Raw genomic sequence first — 15,019 nt, 5'->3', positions numbered from 1 at the left:
TCCAGCCTCTTTAAAGCCCACTCCTACTATAATGTGTTTGTTAAACGATCTCGAACACATACATCATTACACTAAGCGTACAATACTACTGAAATTATTAGTGTGAATCGCTGATTGATCAGAAGCCCCGTTCAGGTACTACGCCATAAGATGGCGCTGTGAGTGTAATTATTGAAACACGTGACATCGTGGCGCAAAATCAGTTTTAAACATTTCGTCTCCGTCTGCTTGATTTGGTGGGTAAGTTTGAAATCGTCTGTTGTGCTGGTGCCGTCTACTCATATAGCGTAATCTGCGTACATCACTTGGTTATGAGAGAGTGAGTAAAGACTGCTTCGCATCAATATATCATTTCTGCTTCAACTTCAAGGCAGATTCTAGAGCGTAAGAGATGAGCATATCTATCGCTTAGTGTAATACTTCAGCGGGCTTTGCCCGTAGCACTGTATACACATCATCCAGGTGTCTGGTGTAGCTGGGAGTTTGGATACGAGTATGAGGAATATATAAGACTTTGTTCCAGCGAGGAACTTGTCTGAGGGGATTTCTCAGAAATTGTAGAATTAACTGACATTGACACATTTGTACATATCGAGAAATTAATGCTGAGGATTTAATTTGTCTGACAAATTTATATCGGCTGGAACAAGAGAGGAATGGGTTGTGTTTGAACAAAAGTCGTATAATGATACTAATGTGTACATTGGATCGAGGACGATTGGACAGTTTAACCACAGATAACACTCTACAATTTTGAAGGGGTTTATGCAAAACATCTTGCTAAGCCACCCCTCCCCCTCCAAAAAAAAAACAATGTCCTATGTTTTGTTTGCTAAAAAAGAAACAAAAGTTAGATCATGTACTTCCAGTAATTGGTTATCAATGAGTCATTGACACTTGTATGAGACGTTTACATGAGAACTTTCAATCAAAACGTAGATTTGACCTCTCATTTGTTTTAATGCAAATCTCTTGATTGATTTCGCATTTGATCATGTAATAACTATATAACTCGTGATTGTGTTTCACAATGGCTTGCACTTGTTAAAGTAATACGATATTACATGTGGACGCCTGTTTATTTGAAAAGCATTGTAAAATATATCACACTATAATAGCATACATACTGTAATGTTCAAGGCAACATTGAAGCTATACGTATGGATGTATAGGATTACGTCAGGTGTTCTTCGGTAAGGAATCGTCATAATAACTGCGAACACAATAGAGAAATTATAGGTATGCTATTGATACCATCAATGGATAGTACACAACATCTGTAACTTCTATTATTATCACACGATGAGTGGTCACTGTTAGAGGAGACTTTGACGTATTACCTGCATGCGCTTGGATGCAGGATATGGATACCGGGATTTAGTTGTGTTGGATTCAAAACCAGGAAAAACATTGATGTAGATGGTTTAACGACGAATTAAAATTGATCACTTGCACAGACATATTCAATTTTTGTTTGATTATTTGTAATTGGTAACTAATACAATTCAAGCAAATCGTATACAAAAGAAGTTTTCCCAAGTCCGTACGCTTCACAATAAGACTAGACAAGCAAAAAAGATATTTAATATGATGCCTTAAATACCGTATACCTGCACGAACCTCAACGAGATTAGCAATCTCAGAATGTGGATTAGGGCATATAATGAAATGAGAAGCGTAAATAATTTATTTTCTATTTTCTTGAATCACATCTTGATTGGAGTATAACTAATTGTGAGACAAATTTCAGTGAATGGCTTGACATGCATCTGATTATGAAGATTCATTCATCGACATGAGAAGCATAGCGCAACACAATAGTTATTACAAACGCGATGCAAACACTCAGATGCCAAATTGAGCGATTACCAAACTCTTTAAGGCTCTTTTACAAATACTAGCCCTATCTTAATCAGGAAAATCAAGAAACAAGATATCCCACAATGGCAGGATACAATAGTACCAGCGATGATGAGATGGCTCCAATATTTGAGAGCAACAGTAATTGTTGCTTAGAAGGAACCCAATCTACAGATTATGATGTATCTGCTTACGACAATTATGATTATCTATACGATATTTTACAAGCGATGGTATATCCACAGGTATACGAATGGTTTTTAATAGCAGCTTACGCCGTCGTTCTTTTAGCTGCATTGTCGGGAAATTCTCTCGTCTGCTTCGCTGTGTTAAAAATGAACACATGAGGACCGTAACAAACTATTATATTGTGAACTTGGGATTTGCCGACATTTTAGTATCTGTACTTTGTTTACCTATAACAGTGGTTGTTGATGTTTCGGAAACGTGGTTCTTTGGTAAAATTGCCTGTAGATTCATACCTTATTTTCAGGTAAGTGATATACAATGTGTACTTTGTTCGCATTTTTTTTTCGTGGGTGTTCTTTACTAGGCAATTTTAAATTGTACCTCTATTCAATGTTTTCGTAATAAATGCTGTTTACTTCATCGAGGTAATTGTTGCGCGAAATAATAAAATAAAACTGTATTCCATCGATCCCAAGGCCCTGATGTGGTAAAACGAACTTGAAATTTGGACATTTTGAGATAAATCCATACCTTGGGAAATATAAGGGCGCTCTATCCGTCGGTAAAATCGTCAAATTACCACCGTACTTCGTTTTGAAAACAGCATAATCTATATTGAAACTTTTTGTCACTTTCCTTGTATTTAATGTGGTAAAATGAGCTCTTTTAAAGTTAGATCATTTTTCCTTACCAGCCAAGACCCTCTAGAGGGCGCAAGACAAATCCTTACGCATTAATGGTAACACAGCAAAACAATCTCAAAATAAATCATTTTACCATATTGATGAGTCGGGTGGGGGTGTGTGTTTTGATATCTTGACATGTCCATTCATGACGTGTTCAATATATGATATATATTTATTGATTTGTTTTGACTTTACAAAAAAAGTAAGCATTTGATGAAAGTCGCTTGGTGCAATTAATATTTTCTGATTTTGTACCGTGATGTTTTATGCTTAATAATTTTGTTGATGTTTTGATCTATGAATTCACCATGCAAATTCAGTTTTTAATTGACTCAGATTATATACTTTCCAAGTATTGCGTATGAAAGCTAATGTTAGGACATGAAAGTAAATTAAGTCAAACATTTCCATCACAAATATTTAAAATTGTATTTCTTTCCCAAAAGGAAAATATTTGATCGTGATAAATACAATTGAGTTGGTTTTACTAAATATAATCTCAACACCAAATGTTATCAACAATATAATCCTAAAATCTCAGTTCGAGAGATAAAGCCACATTCTTTCAATATATAACTAGCTGGTTCTGCTTAATCGCCATAACAACACACATACCCAATGCAATCTACACGTAGGTATATCAATCGCAATATCGAAATGAAAAGAATATTAGACTGTTGTGCAGGAAATCTTGACTTAGATTTCAGAATACAGGAAACGAAGAAAGGGAGCTTTAAAAACTAGATCAAATACCTATTGGATAACAATGAAATAACGCTGAGAAGATAGAGCTAGAGAAAGAAACTGATAAACACAAACAAGTATAAATAGAAGACAAAATACAGCTGAATATATGAGAGATCGAGGGAAATAATGGTTGGAGAGTGCAGCCTGCGAGTAAAGCCCAGGGATAAGTTGAGTACGGCAAAGCGTAATGTGTGATTAAAATTACTAAAAATGAAAACGGACGAGGACACAAAACACATTATGGATCAATAAGTGATACAAGAGGATACCCTGATACGAACAACTAGAGAGAAAAAGAGCAAGGTACACCAACATAACAATGATAAATATAATTTAATCACGATTTTCTTCTGATGGAAAATATTTTTAATTTATCAATCAAATGATCAATTGTTCGATATTTTTCGTCAGTTAAATGTTTAAGATTATTACATCACCTCTTCCACAAGTCAGTTTCTTGCACAATGCATACCACCACACGCTGATTGCACATTGAGTATCATTGCCAAATGCACCGTTCTCATCAATAATTGACCATCAAAAGTTCATCGCAGTTATGATGCTTGTTAAACACAAACACTTTGCACTGTACATGATGCCGAAGAGGTGCTTTTATGCGCGCGCGATCGGGGAAATTATTTCATGCTTCTGATTTGATCGAAATGACTCAGTTTTAAAAGGTCTATGGAAAGCACAAAAGTTTGTTTTTTCATCTATACGCACAAAACATTGTGTGATCCAAATGATGAAATACATACCGGTGATGAATGATGTGTTCTAAATTTCTCTGTTACTTGCATTTAACACATGAATAATATCTGGCTAGCATACAATATTTGAACATACAATGGCACATAAAAATACACAAAGGTGATGAACGATACTCGAATGTAAGTTCATATGTGCTGGGATAAACAATTTCTAGATATTTCAACTGACTTTCAGCACCAAAATTCACTAACCTTATATTTTCGATGTGTGACACACATCCTCATCAGAACAAGTCCTAAGATATTGTGGTGGACTTGACCATTCGCGACTTTTTGTCGAATGAGGGCGTTGTTAAAGGTTGGCAATTCCAGTCCTTAATCGCGATTTAGTTGGGTGGTCTCCCGCACTAACGGTACTCTCTACCATCCTTGGCTAAAACCTTTGTGAATTCGCAGTCAATATTGTGGTGATGAATGATGTGCTCTATACTTCTCTGCTACTTGCATTCAACACATGCATAAGATCTGGCTAGCTAGGCGTGAACAATGGCACGTTAAGTTACAAACACACCTGAACACTACTATGAACATAAGAGCATTGAACCTATCACAATACTCAGAAAATCAGCCATATATCTGTTTCACGTGCCTTTTGCCAATGGTGTTTATTATGAATATCAAATTATGCATTTGGGTAATTAAAGTAGATATTTCGTCAGCATGTCAATGCACAGAGAGACGATTACCTTATAGCTTATAGTGACTGTTCCCGCTTGCCAGTTGATGCTTAGAATCACAGAATAAAGATAATTATTGATGTTAAACTACTGGTGTGTCTATGTGCTTTCCCTAGGTCTCAGGACACAATGATCTGTTTAATCGGTCAAATAATTATTACGTTTTAAAAACGTATTCATGATCTTTATATAACCCAAAACTTAAATGTTATTAAAACGTTTTGAATACACGTTTTAAGAGCATTTATGTGTTTGCTAGATGGCTGTTGTGAATAGTAATGGCCTCTGGGGAAATTAATTTGTTATTATTGTGAAGCGGGCTTGACGAGATAATTCATTATCTCAGTTACAATGTGTAAGTCGTTCGGTTATGATGCAAACAGTGTCGAAACGAAACATCTTCATAAAGCGACACATATTTTAAGAATCACAATACATTAAGCAATTTTTCAGAGTGCGTGTTTAATCACGTACCCATTCAAATCTTCACGGTGTAACTTTTCATCAACACTCTAATGTAGACAATGAAAAAACGGAGCTGAACGACAATGGCTACTCCGACATGAATTTTAAAAAAAATGTGATATTTGTAGGCACTACCTGTCTCGAGATCAAAGTACTGTGTATTCCAATGTGTACATAATATGCATCACAATATAAACGATAGTCCTCTTGAGGGTTTCAAAAAGGGTTTAATGTTTACACTTGTAAGACGCACGGTTGTTTGATGGGATCATTTATTAGTTTTTCAAACAAAACATCATGCAAAACCAAGTTTTAGGCTTAAACAGCTAAATATGATATCATGCTAATGTATACAGATGCTTTTGAGTCATTCTCAACTTTAATTTCCCCTTTTTTTTACAAAATTATTCACTTTTGTAGCATTTTAAAAGCTTTTTCGGATATAAAATGTATCATTTAATGACAAAATTGGTGGCGCTATTTAGTAACCGGAAATTACTCTTTCAAGCTTTTAATGCAAATAATTCATTTTATTGTTTAATAAAATATGTTTCCAAAATGTCCTTGTTGCTTGTTTTACCTATTCCAGCTGTTTTAATGGCAGTATTAATCACCTACCCCTTGCAAATAAAGAAATATGATTTAGGATAAATAGCGCCATCTATAGTTTGCATTTAGTTAATAATGAAGCCAATTCTATATACATCAAACAACCGTGGACGAGAGTAACTCGAGTTTCATGTCATGTAATTCCATACCCGATGACTATAGTCATTTTACGTGATCGCTCAACTAAAAAAGCTTCTCATCCACACTTCACTCCAAATCAGCCCCAAACACCACACACCCCTACCCCTGTATACATTGCCCATACACACGGCTACAAACCAACAATAAACACACCACTTGCAAGTACTCAGCAGTAGCATTTATTAACAGCAGGCTAGTGCTTAATCCTTACTCTGGATATTCTTGAAGGAAACGACTTCGACTTTGATTACTTAAACAATTTATTTAAAGCAGGATAAGGTAACTAAATTAAGTCCAGTCAATTCAATTCCATCTGATTCTAAACTCAATTAATGATTCATGATTGTACGGCTCCACTGCAACAAGATATCTAGGGATTTCAGCGATTATGCAAGGGTTATGGATTCTCGTTTTCTCAGGATTAATATCAGGGTCATTTGAAACCGATTAATTTGAACTTGTTGAGTAATACTGTGCTCAGCTTATCTCGTATTCTTCAGATGAGAATTTGTAGTGCAGGTTCGTAATTTTTAACTCTGCAGTACAAGACATTTTCAAATGTTGTTATGTACAGGCCACATCTAGTCCGAAAGCCGCAGTACATTTTTTTGATTTTCTATGTGTAAAACGTACGTGATCACAATTCCTTGAATAGGAAATGTAGTCACACCCTACGAAACTTAATATGCACGTGGTGAGCGACCTTTCAATTCTTTGTAAATGCAACAATCTCAAGCGTCTCAAGGTCCAGTAATATGAATGGCCAAGTGGACCAAAAAACGTGTAAGATTATACGTGTAACCTTACACGTGCAAGATGGCATCTTACGCGTGTAAGATTGCATCTTACACGTGTAAGATTGCATCTTATGCGTGTAAGATTGCATCTTATACGTCTTAGAATCTAGCGGGATGCTAAAATTGACGAATCATATATAAAGAACCCATATTTAAACCCCAAACAACCTATCATCTTACGCGTATTCATCTTCGAACAATGAAATCTCACCATATCATTTCTTATACGCGTAAGAATTGCCTCTTAGGGATGGACGGTATTCCGATTTGACTGGTACGACGAGTGTCGAATAATCTCAGCCTCGATATCGATCTGCACCGCAGTAGTTTTCGCAAACGTGATTATTTTACCATCACCGGGACCATCACCTCTTGAAATTTAATTGATATGAGTATTAATTGACTCCAGATAACTGATAAGTAGTCAAAAGTGAGATAAATCGGGATGTGACCATGACGGACCAACAGTCGGAACAATTCCTGACAGAGATTCGTCATAAAATACAGGACATTGTAGCACTCAATACAAATTAAGAAAATGCCTCGTTTACGATTTTGGTGACGTGCTCTCATTATCATCGGTACGCCGCCAATAATATCACATATCGTCCATCACTAAAATCCAAATCTTACACGTATAAGAAGTCGTGGGTGTTACAAATCACAAAACGTCTTTACATATTATTGGTTGAAGTTTTTTACGCGTTAGATGATTGGTTGTTTCTGATTTCTTACTCTGTGATTCGTCAATTTAAAATCCCGCTTCATTCTTACACGTATAAGAAGCAATCTTACGCGTATAAGATGCAATCTTACACGTGTAACCTTACACGTTTATCTTACGCGTTTTTTGGACCACTTGGCCATTCATACAGTAAATCTGCGATGTTCATGATTACAACCGCTGCAATATGCCAACAAAGCAACTCCGCCGTGTTCTGGTAAACATCTCAAAAAAAAGTAACTATCACCCCTTAAATAATGGCAATTATTCAAAAAGGAGCATTTGTATTAACAATCGGTAAAATGCGTTGGAAGCAGAATTTATTTCTGCGCATTTTGACACCTCATTTGATACGATAGCCCAGAAAAAAAATAAAACACCGGTCAATTGAATGTAGTGAGGTCCAGATTTGAAAGTTGCAGTTACATACAACTTTTTACAATACAAAAACACTCAGATATCATTACACAGATTTCCTTCCATTACACTGAATGCAAAAGCAATATAATTTACTGCAACTTTTAAATCTTGGGCAACACTGTGACGTCAATATTTAGTCAATTGCCAGAAATAAATTCTGTTTCCAACGCATTTTACAGATTTGTAATACAATCACCCGTTTTTGAATAATCGTCATTATTTAAGAGGGGTTAGTTAATTTTTGTGAGATGTTTATTTTGCTGAATACACTCTGACATGCATTTGTAAAATATAAATGTCAATGAGTATTGATTCCCATACCTTTCCAGGGTTTTATATCAAACCCACACGCTACTGTTAAGGTCATTATTCAATCCAATATTAATGATAACTAAATAAAACGAAATTATACACCCATATGAATCATACGATATTTATATGCGTTTAAGGTCATTGTTTATGACTTTGATTATCTACTGTCTGGAAGTATACCATCGCTTGTAAAACAACTGGGGTATAGTGGTTACGTAAAGTATTACTTTACGTAACCACTATACTCCAGTTGTAAATGTACAAAGAGTGTACTAGGTTTTCATTTATTTATGCACTTTACAGCTTTAAAGAGGTTGAATACAATTATGGTAATATGTGTGCTGTCTAAGCTACCCTGAGAAGGTGATTATGTAAGGTTCATCAAGTCTCCGTTAAGACAATATGGTATACTAATCCACTTGTTTAAGTTCCCTTTTTCAAGTTTGGAAAATGAGACTGGTTAGATAATGCATCAAATAAACGGGCTATTTGCTCTTATAATATAGTTTGTGCTGAACAATACACTATTTATGAAATTCCATGCAGTTGCAACCTCTGCACCGACTAGCTTCAGACCTCTTTTTCTTTACGTAAATTAATCAAAAATAAACATTAATGCCTTCGGTTAAGATATTCTTCGCTGGGCTTCAAATGTTATCTGTACACATTTGTCGTTATAGGATAATTATCATGCCAGCAATTGCAACAATGCTTTGTACGCTGTAATGAATGAGAAATGGTATACCGTTTTCCAGTTAAGTTTATAAGAATATTATGATGTCGGATACAAATTTATAAGATAACCAAAATATTTTACACACCGGATGTTCTTTCGTTGTCTGTATATCATTCGGTTCTTTTTGCTGTTTATATTTCAAAGGTACATGTATATGGATTTATTTATGATAACGAGGTTTTCAACAATTTACCCTCTTTTATGAGCGAATAAATCACATGGAAACTTGACATTACGTACGAGTGACATCAAAAATCATATTACTACATAGTATTAAAACTTAATGTGAAATGTTGAAGGACATCCTGTGCTTCATTATTGACGTCCGATGCTCAATTAAATGAACAAGTGTGGTTTGTGCAGCATCTTCATATCAGCCTGCGTGAGATATTGAACTGGGTGTATCGAGAAGAAATGTTACCAAATTTTATAATGTCTGGTGGATCTGAAGAACCAGTCATTCTTTAAAACACATTTTATTAAATCTGAAGTGTTAAAAGTGTCATTATTTATAGAGAAGTTAGGGACTGTTCGAAATTTACGCCGCGGGAGTGGAATTTTCAAAAAACACCAAAAAAAACGCGCCCTCCTTACGTACGCTCAAAATTGTCCGATCCTCCCTTGTTTTCCAAAACTTAACATTGCCCCCTCATTGTTCAAGACCCAAAACAAATTATGGATCCCCTTAAAACTCCAACAACGTATTCGTATATGTTCTGACTTTACTATATGTGATGCGATCAAGCAAAATCAGTCGGAACTCGGAAATATTGATTTTGAGATATAGCCAAACAAAGCAAATATTATTCTTTTTTGTTTCCTCTTGTTTTGGAAAGTTTTGCTCATATCTTTGGAACTGGTTGCTCAATTTCAATGAAATTTTCTGCAAAATGCAGCTTTACAAATGATTTCAACTATTCTATAAAAAAAAAAACCTGAAAATTTAATATTTCCGAGTTCCGACTGATTTTGCTTGATCGCATCACATATACCGGTTAATATGAGATCCGTCTATATTATGACCTTGATATGTCCACCTTTAATAAACACCCCGGTCCCATGATTGACTATTACATATCCTGTCCGATAATTCGTCAGCCTCCCTTAGGCACTACAATCATTTCAGCCAGGAAGTATCCAGTATATATGTTAGTTTTCAAGCACAAGATAAATGAAGAAAAACACGAACAAGTATTTAGTTTTCCAACAAGCATCCGAATTATGCATCTTGCTCCCTGTTTTGTCTCATGTGCATACTTACAATGTAGTGGTATGGTGGGTAGCACCTCTTATGATGGCAATACAACAACAACACAAGCCCGAGGTATGCCCTAGATATGCAAAAACAGCACTGACCGATGTTTGGTTTTCGTACACTTGACTATCTGTTGCAAACGGGATGAACAAATGATCTGGTCATAGTTAAACCAATATGTTGATATTACCATAAGGCACCTAAAGATAGAGAAACATGGGTATAATGCTAATATTTTTTATGTCAAGACATATCAAGGCGTTCAGTGTGTAACATTATGGTCAATCTGGCGGGTTTCTTTGCTTTTATGGGCCTATTAAATTATGTTTTCTTTATTTTTTTACAAGGTGAGATTTTGGCATTTGTATTGCAAGGTTGTGCGATCTAATGGAGCGGCAAATTGGAAAAGGGAATTGGTCAGATAGAATTATCTATTACACAGTTTTCAATGGGAGAATGGCGGTTCAGCAGTTAAACTTCAGCAATATCAATTGAAACACGATGATTTAGATTCCAAATGATCAAAAACTCAACATAGGCTGACATGAGACTTTTCTTGTTCAACTCACTTACCGTAAACACCTTTAAATGGCAGTGCGCCCTTGAAGCTGAAAGTTATATTTATGTAGGGTGATTAGTTACTAAAGACCGATGCCGTGCTGAGCATTTTGGTAATATTACAAAAAAATGTCATATAATGAAAAAAAAAGAGTTAATATACCATTTCGAAACATCAAAACCCAACATGTATTTTTTTGGCTATAACTTGGTTAATTTTAGTTATTTTAAAGCAGTTTTTTCAGATGCCATATAAACAAATAGTCCATCTTCGTATGTATATGTCCATGCTCGCCCAGACATATTAGACATGCGCGCATGTTTTTCATTGGGGGGGGGGGCTTTGTGGTAAAAGCAGACGGCGGCAAAAATGGAGGAGCGGCGGAAGAAGAATGGGCGGCAAAATAAATGGTTAAAGTTTAAATTCTTCCTTAACATTCAAACAGTCCATTGACAATTAGGCTACAATAATATAATACCAACTGTTTGCGCAAAGTTCAAATTCAGTACTCTTTCACGGAAAAACAGTGGCATGATCGACGGGAATTATATAAATAAACATTAATTTTCACCAGGTTCGCCGTCGCAAAAAATAAAGGAGACAAGGAGAAAAAGTGATCCCGCATTTGTAGCATTCCTGAGGCACTACAGACATAATACGGCCAGCCAGAAAATACCCAGTGTGTTGCGTGTCAAGCACCTGATAAGAACACCATTAACAAGTATGTTGTTTTCAAGCAGTGGAAAAACAGCTATTTATGCTGAATCAGATTCTTACCGTGTTTAAATAAAGTTTTGAAATGAAATGAAGCAAGTATCGGAATTATACATCTTTCTCTTCACTTTGTCTCTTGTCTCACTTTGCGTAACTCCAACTTTTCTGATTTAGCAGCTCTTATGTCGAAATGACAACATCCCAAACCCAAGGTTTGCACTAGATATGCAAAAATAGTGTTTGCCGATATTTACTTTTCGCAGACTTAATTATTTGTTGCAAACGGGATGGACAAATGATTTGGTCATCTTTAAACCAATGTGTTGATTTTACCACGAGGTACGTACAGACAGAGGCAAACATCAAATACAGACGGGTTGGAGCCTATATAGGTTGACCTCTTTTTTACGCTGGCGCAATTAACAATTACAAGGATGTGATGCGGGAGTACAATCCATTTGTGGGTGTAGACGGAAGGAAGTACTATTCATGAATAACAGAATAAGTTTTAGAATTTGTTCTTATTGCCCATTCGATGGAACATTGTAGTGGAAACAGCTATACTACGTTGGGCCAAAGTATGAACTTGGAGTGAGAAGAATTCTTGCTCGATGAGATATATGATGTGTATGGCCTGTCTCTGGAATGCGTCTGTGCTAGAGAGTGATGTAGGAGCTGTTATCACCCCACCTACCCAAACTGACCCGAGGTTTTTCATCATACATTTTAAAAAAAACGCGTTCGTTTACGCCAACACAACTTAAACTAATCGTAGATCCATCATTTGCGATCACTTTAGTGGTAAAAATCAATCAAATATTGCAGGGGGTTGGTGAGTTTCTCCAGTAAAATTAATGACAGGAAAAAATCCAGTGACAATTTTCATAGATCGTGTGTTCCCTACATTTTAAAATATAGGATGATGTTGCGAGCATATTATGACATTATGTGGGGAATGTTCGTACTTATTTTGGTATCACTTGAGACCCATTACACTAAATCGGTACCAAATATAATATTGTACATTATGTCGTTTACAATACAAGATCAAGGGTTTCATCAATACCCCATCTCCTTCGTAGTCCGTGTTATAAACTACATGTATATGGCTCCACTGTGCCCCCACTTGAAGTTTCTCCACAGCAAAAAATGTTTTGAGGAGAAGGGTATTGACTCACTATGTATAACGAACTTGGTCCTGAACTACTTTCAGTTGTTTATTATAAAGTGTAGGTGAATAGATTTGAGATAGATAGATGGTTGACAATCCTGATGAACTTATTTGCGGATCGTGGTTTGAGATACTCTCTCAAGTGTATGTAATAGGTGATAATTATGTTAAACAGATATTTTAAACAGTTCTCTCAACAAATATTTGATTTACGTGATATTTCATCTCACATCGATGGGATGATAATTATTCTTGTCTTGTTGAGATTCCAATTAGCTTCGATTTTCACGATTGCAAATGTTGACGATTTAACGTGTATTACCGTATGGTACCACCACACTGTCACACAATTCGCTGCCATTGAGATACAGCGGACTCACGTCCAGACTCATGTCGCTTAAATAAGGACGCAGCTCCTATCAGCTCCCCATTTACACATGGGTGGATTAGGCAAGTGAGGTAAAGCGTCTTGCCCAAGTGATCAACACGTTCGCGCTGTAAGAATTTTGATCTTGACTCTACGCATGTGAGTTGAAACCTATAATTGCTCCACCGTGTCCTTAACCCTAACGCTCCTGAATACTACAAAATAACCCTAACGCTCCTGAATACTACAAACTACTATTTGATATATGCGCTGTTCGTGCATGCATCCCACGTGGTGTGATGACGCAATCGCCCTAAGTGATATGTAGGCACGGTTTCGCTGGCCAGCGAAGCCCAAGACCCGTGGCAAAGTGTCGCAGACCGAGTGCTTGGCATGCGAGGGGTCTCGGGTTCGAATCCCACCCAGAGCAAACAACTTCTTTCCTTCTTTTCTCTCTTTATTCTTTCCTTCTTTCCCTTCCCGTCGCCAAAAAGCCCCTAGGCGGTTAAGGTTAGGTTACCACTATCGGAACTCAGTATAGGCTTCCTTAACCCTAACGCTCCTGAATACTACAAAATACTATTTGATATATGCGCTGTTCGTGCATGCATCCCACGTGGTGTGATGACGCAATCGCCCTAAGTGATATGTAGGCACGGTTTCGCTAACCAGCGAAGCCCAAGACCCGTGGCAAAGTGTCGCCGACCGAGTGCTTGGCATGCGAGGGGTCTCGGGTTCGAATCCCACCCAGAGCAAACAACTTCTTTCCTTCTTTTCTCTCTTTATTCTTTCCTTCTTTCCCTTCCGTCGCCAAAAAGCCCCTAGGCGGTTAGGGTTAATAAGGTATAGGCACTAGTAAAACTGTGAGTGAATGGCAAATTTCAAAATGACAGGACAAAACCTCGAGAAGTAACAATCCACTGAAACAAAATACATGATAACTTGGAATAATTGAGGACAATGAAAGTTTCAAGTATCATTCGTTTGCCATCCTCAGTACACACCTCAATATCATAAGTTATTTGATGCAATGTGTAAGTTATTGACCACATTAACGCTGTAATTATGAAATCGTTTTTGTCTGCCTTGATAAGACATTACTGAATGTAATAAAACCTGATAATTGACAACAGGTAACACTAAGCAAACTTCCAAATTGAGCTTTTAAGGAAAAAAGAAAAAATAGTACAAGCGGAGGCAAGTTTAGGGCTAAAACTGCACGTGACTACACGAGCAAATTGATGTGAAGCCACTGTTCGCCCAGCAAATGGGTCAGGTGACACGTCACGGGGTGCGTACGGCAAAATATTTGTATAGATGCAAACTAGTTTTTTAGAGTAAATTTCTTGAGCACTTCCTCTGTTCGAGAAATCTAGTTTGTTAAAGTTAAGACAAAGTTTGCCAAAAAGCCTCTTAAAAGGAATTCCAATGTGTTGGTATTAACAACTTTCGTTGATTTCTCAATAAATATTAATATAAATCAGAATCAACTGAAAGATCTGATATTATATCCGCCTCATTGCAAGTGACCCATTTAATGTCATCTTCAAATTTAAAGGATACGTATTTCCCTGATTACTGTTCGTATTTTGACAGAAACAGGTGCGTAATTCTTAAATTCAAGAATTAACACTTGACAATCACTTGTTCCATTTAATACATCGATTATCTCATTTCCATTAAAAAAATATGTATAATTGTAGTACTCATTTCGTCAGATTGGCATCTACGACGTAATTGAAACAGCAACATTCATGTCTCTTAGCGCTGTTTACAACATAGTCAAACCAAACGGTTTGCCTAGCCCATTAATCGCTGTC

The 15,019-nt window shown here is 36.4% G+C and overlaps 1 pseudogene; it reads left to right on the top strand.

The window, feature by feature from the left end:
- The first annotated feature begins 922 nt into the window (after nt 1-922).
- The window catches only part of LOC140169247 (orexin receptor type 2-like), a 173,961-nt pseudogene continuing 159,864 nt past the window's right edge, over nt 923-15,019 (top strand).

Source organism: Amphiura filiformis, chromosome 14, assembly GCF_039555335.1.
Source record: "Amphiura filiformis chromosome 14, Afil_fr2py, whole genome shotgun sequence".
NCBI classification, from domain to species: Eukaryota; Metazoa; Echinodermata; class Ophiuroidea; order Amphilepidida; family Amphiuridae; genus Amphiura; species Amphiura filiformis.
This window is presented reverse-complemented; position numbering and strand designations above follow the sequence as displayed.